The sequence below is a fragment of the Rattus norvegicus genome, chromosome 5 (genome assembly GCF_036323735.1).
Source record: "Rattus norvegicus strain BN/NHsdMcwi chromosome 5, GRCr8, whole genome shotgun sequence".
NCBI classification, from domain to species: domain Eukaryota; kingdom Metazoa; phylum Chordata; class Mammalia; order Rodentia; family Muridae; genus Rattus; species Rattus norvegicus.
In genome coordinates this window covers 151301568-151309543 of record NC_086023.1, presented here as the reverse complement: position 1 = coordinate 151309543, position 7976 = coordinate 151301568, and the positions used below count along the sequence as shown (strand labels likewise).

General features: G+C 45.6%; 1 pseudogene; it reads right to left on the bottom strand.

The window, feature by feature from the left end:
* Positions 1–5887: 5887 nt before the first annotated feature.
* Nop10-ps1 (NOP10 ribonucleoprotein, pseudogene 1) lies at positions 5888–6082 on the bottom strand (annotated as a pseudogene).
* Between the last annotated feature and the right edge of the window lie 1894 nt (positions 6083–7976).

Sequence of the window (7976 nt, the reverse complement as noted above, 5' to 3'; positions counted from 1 at the left end):
TGGTGATGGTTGATTTTGCTTTTTTATTTTGATTGTTTTGTGTATAAGTGTTTTATCTGCATGTGTGTCTGTGTTCTGATTGTATGCCTAATGCCCCAGGATGTGGTGCATGTCCATGTGGGTCCTGGGAATCAATCCTGAGTCCCTTTTGAGAGAAACAAGGGCTCATAACCACTGAGCCATCTCTCCACCCCCAGGTTGGTTAGTTTTTGAGACAAAGGTTTCTGTAGATTGGAAGTGGCCTTGAACTCAGTGTGTAGCCTGATTGACTTGATTCTCTTGCCTCTTTAAGCCTGAAGGCGTCCCATATAGCTTGTCAGATGACAAGCTGGGCTCTTGGAGGATGGGATGAGTGTGATTTTCTGACTCCCAGTACCGTGCTTTGCTCTTTCCACTTTAGCACTGACGAAGATGTGTGCACGCGCATGCACACATGCACACATGCATAGAGACAGACAGACAGACTGACAGACTTTCCTTTCTTCAGTACTGGGGATCGATCAGGGGTTATGTGTATACACAGGCCGGAAAGCACTGTCCTGATGAGTTCCACCCTGTAAGAACTAACATTCCCAGTTAACCCACTAGAGTCTGTCAGTGAGCTCATGTTCTCTAACTCCTAGTTCTTGTTGGTCACCTGACTCTCCCTATGTTCTTGGTCTTGCTTTCCTCATTTGTGAGAATAGTCTTACCCGGGATGTGATGAAGTATTCCTGTGATTCCAGCCTTTGGGAGGTGACCAGGATCAGGAGGTTAGGGCTAGCCTTAGCTAGTAGTGAGTTTAAGGCCACCCTGAACTACAATGAGACCCTGCCTGGGGAGAGGGGGAAAAAACTTAATTTTTGCTTTTTTTTTCCTTTTTTCCAACTTTGCCATTGGTGAAAAGTGGGGGAGTAACTGTGTTCTTTGATGTTTTTACTTCCTGAGGTGATACAATGTGGGAGTAGCTGGGATTATTCTATTTTAAAAATATACAGGGGATGGAGATTTAGCTCAGTGGTAGAGCGCTTGCCTAGGAAGCGCAAGGCCCTGGGTTCGGTCCCCAGCTCCAAAAAAAAGAACCAAAAAAAAAAAAAAATATATATATATATATATATATATATATATATATATATATATATATATATACACAAAAGGTTTACAAAATGAGTCATTGTATAAAGGTGCTTGCTACCAAACCCGATGACCTGAGTTCAGTTCCTGGGGCCTGTAGCTTGTCACCTGATCACCACGCATGTGCCATGGTGCGTCACACCTGGAATTGGGAGCCTAAGGGAGAGGGATTGCCATGTGTGCGAGGCCAGCCAGCACAACGTAGCAGCGTCTTGTGGGGGAAGGGACTAGAAAACCAAATGAACAACACAAAGACCCAAATCCCAAACAAACAAAAAAGCCAAACGGAGGACTTGAGGGGTGGCTCATGAGCCTAGCATATGCCAGCCCTGGGTTTTGTTCCCAGCATTGAAGAGAAACTAAAAGGAAAAATGACTCCATGAAGCCAGAGGAATCAAGGTTTTCAGGCTTTGTTTTGGTTTATTTGGTTTACAGATAGGATCTTGCTGGGTAGCCCAAGTGACCTCAAGCTTTGTGTTCTGGATCTTTTTATGTCAACTTGACACAAGCTGGAGCCATCTGAGAGGAGGAAATCTCAAGTGAGAAAATGCCTCTGTAAGACCAGGCTGCAGGCGGGCGAGTCATTTTTTTAGATTGAGGGGAGTTGGGGGGGGGGGACGACTCAGGGCTGGTGGGCCTGGGTTCTATAAGAAGGCAGGTCGAGCAAGCTGTGGAGAGCAAGTCAGTAAGCCCCACTCCTCCATGGCCTCGATATCAGCTTCTGCCTCCAGGTTCCTGCCCAGCTTGAGTTCCTGTCCTGACTTCCTCCAGCAATGAACAGTGATGTGGAAGTGTAAGCCAAATAAATCCTTTCCTTCCCAAGTTACTTTTGGTCATGGGGTTTCCTCACAGGAATAAGAGACTTTGGGGTCCTTCTGTCTCAGCCTCCAGATGTGCACTCCCACACCGAGCTAACAGTTTACTCTTTTTCTTTCTTTTTTGAGATTTATTTATTTGTTTATTTTATTTATTTATTTATTTATTTATTTATTTATTTATTTATGTATGTGAGTATACTGTCGCTGTCTTCAGACACACCAAAAGCAGGCATCGGATTCCATTAAAGACAGTTGTGGGGTTTGGGGATTTAGCTCAGTGGTAGAGCGCTTGCCTAGCGAGCGCAAGGCCCTGGGTTCCGTCCCCAGCTCCAAAAAAAAGAGGAAAAAAAAAAAAAGAATTGGATTTCCTTTATTAATCTTTTGGGGAGGGATATGTATGTATATACGTGTGATTGCATGCACGTGCGTGCATATGCACATATGTGTGAATGTGGATGCCTGAGATTGACAGAGTGTCTCTTAGTGCACTCCACTTGATTTATTGAGATAGTTCCTCACTGAACTCTTGCAGTCTGGTGAGTCTAGCCTGCCAGCTTCCCCTGGGCCTCCTCTGTCTCTACCGCTTGGATATCAAGATTATAGGCTGCCGTGCTTGCCTAGATTTTGTGTGGGGTGCTCCCTTTACTAATCCCTCCCACCCACCCCACCCCCACCCACCCCGACCCCCCCTAACCCCCCCAACCCCCCCGGAGCTGAGGACCGAACCCAGGGCCTTGGGCTTGCTCTACCATTGAGCTAAATCCCCAACCCCAATCCTTTTACTCCTATCAACTAAGGCTTTGTTGAAAAGCATTCATAGCAAAGTCAGGCACTTTTCTACAGAGACTAAAAGATACGCATGTATACAATTACTTCCGGTCTCTTTTCCTTTGCTGCTTTAATTGCCTTGTTATTCATAGACCTAATTTGGAAACAATAGGCGAGAGACTTCTTTATTGAGGGCATATGAAGCTTTGCTGTCTGAAACTGTAAGTGGGTTGGAGAGACTTGAGTCTGTCTCTGCGTTGCAGACACTGGTTTTAGCACTTGCGGAGGGCTTGTGAGTTATTCCTGTTAGATAGTGGAGTTGGAGATGCGATTACTTCAGGGCGTATTGCTAGTATAGAGAGGTGCAGAGATGTCGAGGGCACTTTATAAGTGCTTTATTGAATAAGAAGGGATCAGTGGCTCGTCACACCCGTCTGCAGCTTTGAAGATGTTGCCCATGAATGCAGTGGGCAATCCTTCAAAATGTTTTCCTGCTTTGTACATTTTGCTCAGGTTTTCTTCCATTTGTTGGACCTGCTCTCGGAGCTCAGAAGAAGGTCCTTATTAATTAGCTTTAAAGGTGGTGCGGCATGTCAGCCAGGCCGTGGGGGCACACACCTTTAATCCCAGCACTGAGGGGCGGGGTGGGGGAGGGGTGCGGATAGATGCAGGGAGATCTGAGTTCAAGGCCAAGCTGGGTCTACAGAGTGAGTTCCAGGACAGCCAGGGCCACACAGAAACCCTGTCTCAGGGGGAAAAAAAGTAACTCACTAGCAATGACTACCTTTTCAGGCTTTTTCTTGATTGGAGAGCTTAGCTGATGAATTTAATTTCTGGAATATGCACTAGAAAAGACATTAACTTGGATTTGGTTTGTAGATGCTCATCCATGCGCGCGCGTGCGTGCGTGCGTGCGTGCGTGTGTGTGCGTGCGTGTGCATGTGTGTGTGTGCGCGTGTGCGTGCGTGTGCGTGCGTGCGTGTGTGCGTGTGCGTGTGCGTGCGTGTGCGCGTGCATGTGTGTGCGTGTGTGCGTGTGTGTGCGTGCGTGTGTGCGTGTGTGCGTGTGCATGTGTGTGCGTGTGTGCATGTGTGTGTGTGCGTGTGTGTGCGTGTGTCTGTGCATGTGTGTGTATACATGAAATGTAGGGGCTGGGAGCTGATGGCAGGCGTCTCCCACATTCATACTCCTCTTTGCCTTTTGCTTCACTTTCCTTTGCTTCACTTTGTTTACATGAAGCAGCATCCCTCACTGAACCCAGCACTCACCTGTGGCCTAAAGTGGCCCAGCCTCCCCTACCCCCACCGGTGAGGCCAGTGGATCTGGACTCAGGTCCTTGTGCTTGCACACCAGGCGTTTCTTCTAAGCCCTCGCAATTGTAAAGAATCCTTTTAGGGTTAGTGATGGCCCAGTGGGTAAAGGTGCTCCCGACCAAACCTAGAAGGAGAGAAACTACTTTCACACAATGGCTGGAGCACACATAAAATAAAATAAATACTTGAATAAGGAAAAACTATTTAACACAAGAACTAATTCGTACTGGATTTCCGCGTACTATTCTGTACTCTTCTGTTAAAAATTGTTGACTGGGGGCTGGAGAGATGGCTCAGCAGTTTAGAGCACTGGCTGTTCTTCCAGAGGATCCAGGTTCAATTCCCAGCACCCCCATGTGAACTCACAACCATCTATAACTTCAACTCTTGGGCCTCCAAGGGCACCAGTCACACACATGATACACATACATACTGACAAAATACTCATACATATAGATATTTAAAAAAAATTCATTGACTGGGCACAGTGGCATACACCTGTGGTCCAAACTATTTCAGAGCCTGAGGCAGAAGAATCACTTGATTCTTTTTTTTTTTTCCGGAGCTGGGGACTGAACCCAGGGCCTTGTGCTTCCTAGGTAAGCGCTCTACCACTGAGCTAAATCCCCAGCGAATCACTTGATTATAATTCAAGTCCTGGCCAGATAACAAAGAAGCTCTCCTCTTAAGTAGTTCATAATAATTGTGTCAAGTGCCCCTCTTGGTTTTCATAAGGCTGACTTGTAAGTTGGCCACAAGTTTTGTTCTTTCCTTTCAGCGTCCATTAGCATCATATCCTGTCTCCTGTACCAACTAAAGTCCCAGTGATATTAGTTCAAGTTAAATTTACTAAATACTGTGCCTCTGGGATACACTCACAATTTACAATAGTAATGGCTATCAGAGGTCTACAGTGGAGAAATCTGCTGAATTTTGTTTGGTCCTTGTACTTCATCAAGGCTCTGTAAATGGAAGGTTGTAATTCAAGTGTCGTTTTCCAACACGAACCCTTCTGTTGCTCCCTCAGGCAGAATCCGGTGTTCCTGCCGCTGAACTCAAGTAGCTCAGAGCAACATTGTTTTCTTTTCAGAGCTACATTGTTAATGCTGTAAAATGTTACTTTCTGCTACTATTTTGATATATTTTGATTGCAGGTGACAGAAAACATCTCTGTCCTAAATAAAGAAGGAAATTTGAACCTATTTGTTTGTTTCCAGTCAGTCTCGCTGTGGAGCTGTGGCTTGCCTAGAACTCAGAGATTCGCCTGCCTCTGTCATCTGAGTACTGGGATTAAAGGTGTGCACTATCATGAAGGACCGATTTGTTTTCGAGATGAGGTAGGAATATTTGAGCTAAGATTAAAAAAAAGAAAAGAAAAGGCATTTTCCTAGCGAATAGAATAGAGGAAGACATTGAGGGGTCATAAAAGAATTTAAAAATCTTTTTTTGAGGGGTTGGGGATTTAGCTCAGTACTAGCAAGCACAAGGCCCTGGGTTCGGTCCCCAGCTCCGAAAAAAAGAAAAGAAAAAAAAAATCTTTTTTTGAACTTTTTTTTTCTTTTTCTTTTTCTTTTTTTCGGAGCTGGGGACCGAACCCAGGGCCTTGTGCTTGCTAGGCAAGCGCTCTACCACTGAGCTAAATCCCCAACCCTTTTTGAACTTTCAAGTCATTGTATCTTTAATAACCTGGCAGTAAATCAAAACATGGAAAAAAAATTGTTCCTTTTATGGACGATGCCCATCACTATAAACTTGTCTATGTAGTGAGTGAGATGAGATTCCAAACTGCATGGGAAGGCCTCAAGGCTCACAGATTGACGCTTTTGGTTGCTGATAATCGGCCAGGAAACGAGTACATCAGAGATTAATGAGCCCTCAGAGGACAGGTCGTGGTTGCTGGGTCATGAGCACCTTGAAGCATTTCTTCATGGTGATTTGTTGTCTTCAGTATTCGTCATCTGGGGAGAACGGAGCAGGATGGGCAGAGCAAGTCTGTTGTTCCATGGGGTCAAATTTCTTCCGTATATAGATGAGATCACCCTGCTTGTTGAGGTAATACTGGAGAAACATGATGGCCCCTCAGCAGAAAGACGCCTGTGCGTTTACCGCCAGCCACGTTTGCCTAAAAATTTTTAAAAATGTGCATTGATGTTTTGCCTGAATGTATGACTGAAGGTGGGAGCTGCCATCTGGGTGATGGGAATTGAACCCAGGATCTCTGGAAGAGCAGCCAGTGCTCTTAAACACGAAGCCACCACTCCAGCCCCTCATTGTATAATTTAGGCTGACCTCGAAACTCACAGGAGTTCTGCCTCAGCCTCTGGAATGCCGGAATTGAAAGTTTCTACTACCAAAGAGGGCTATACGTGTATGCTTTAAGAGAACAGATTGGGGCCTGGAGAGATGGCTCAGTGGTTAAGAGCACTGGCTGCTCTTCCAGAAGATCCGAGTTCAATTCCCAGCAACCACATGGTGGCTCACAACCATCTGTAATGGGATCTGATAGCTACAGTGTACTCATATAAATAAAATAAATAGATCTTTAAAGAGAGAGAGAGTGCAAATTGTAGTTTGGTATATTCAAGACGTCAGCCATTTTTCCATATTAAAGTCCCCTGTTTAATTGTGTGTATGTGTAGGTGGACGCCGGCATTCACCAAGCTATGGTGTGCAGGTGGAGGTCGGAGGACATCGAATTTCACCAGTTCTTCCCTTCCATGACCTTTCCAGAGGTCATTGGACCTGTTCAATGGCTACCTCTACCTGCTGGGCCAGCAACTTGCTGGCCCACATGTCCTCATTTTAGAAACCTACTCTACCAACAGCTAATCATGGCGAGTGACCCCGTGCCCCTGCCTGTGGGACAGGAGGAATGAGTCCTCACTGGATCTAAAGACTTCGCTTGCAGAAATAAAGAGGAATGAGCTTTCAGGGCGGGGCTGGAGGCTGTGTGATTTCGACCACTCCTCCGCTGAGCAAGGCAAGGCCGACTGAATGGAATGTTTTAAAAGCCACCGTCTAAAATACACTGAAGAATGAACTAACCGGGCTTCTGTTTGAAAGACACTGGAGTGAGGAGCCCAGGACTCCCGACAGTTTTGTCTGAAGCACTTCACTGATTCTGGAGCGATAAGTAGGATCGTACAATGTAATTTTGGCAGTCACAAGAGCCCAAAGGGACAAAAGTTGGAGTCCAAGACCCATAAAGGGAGTTGGAGAACCCATAAAGGGTAATTACCCTGACAAATCACTCTGTTTGGGTCCAAGTTTAAAATGCTGTGCCGTGTGGTGCGAGGGGGAAAGAAGTAAACTAGTGACACACGGACAACAGGTCGAAATCATCCAAGGGTCACAGAAAAACTCAAGGGCAAATATTAAATTGTGGCAGCACTCGGGAGGCAGAGACAGGCAGATCTCTGACCTCCAGGCCAGCCTGATCTCCCCAGCTCATTCCAGGATAGCCAGGGCTACACAGAGAAACCTGTCTCAAAAAACTAACTGATTAAAGTTAACATAATAAAATATTAAAATAAAAATGAGCAAACCAGAATAGGAAGGGCCAACTTTCGTTTTGGTTTTTCTTTTTTTTCTTTTTTTTTTTTTTTGGTTCTTTTTTTTTTTTTTTTTTTTTTTTTTGGAGCTGGGGACCGAACCCAGGGCCTTGTGCTTCCTAGGTAAGTGCTCTACCACTGAGCTAAATCCCCAGCCCCTCGTTTTGGTTTTTCAAGACAGGGTTTCACTGTGTAGACTGTCCTGGAACTCACTCTGAAGACCGGGCTGGCCTCAAACTCACAGAAATTCACCTGCCTCTGCCTCCTGAGTGCTGAGATTAAAGGCATTCACCACCACTGCACAGTGTGTGACTGTATTTCCTAATGGCATCAGTGACTTCTCTCGATGTGGTGTGTGACAGCGGCCTAGTGCGTTAAGCCTGCTGTGTCTTTCACACCTTCTGCTTCTTTCT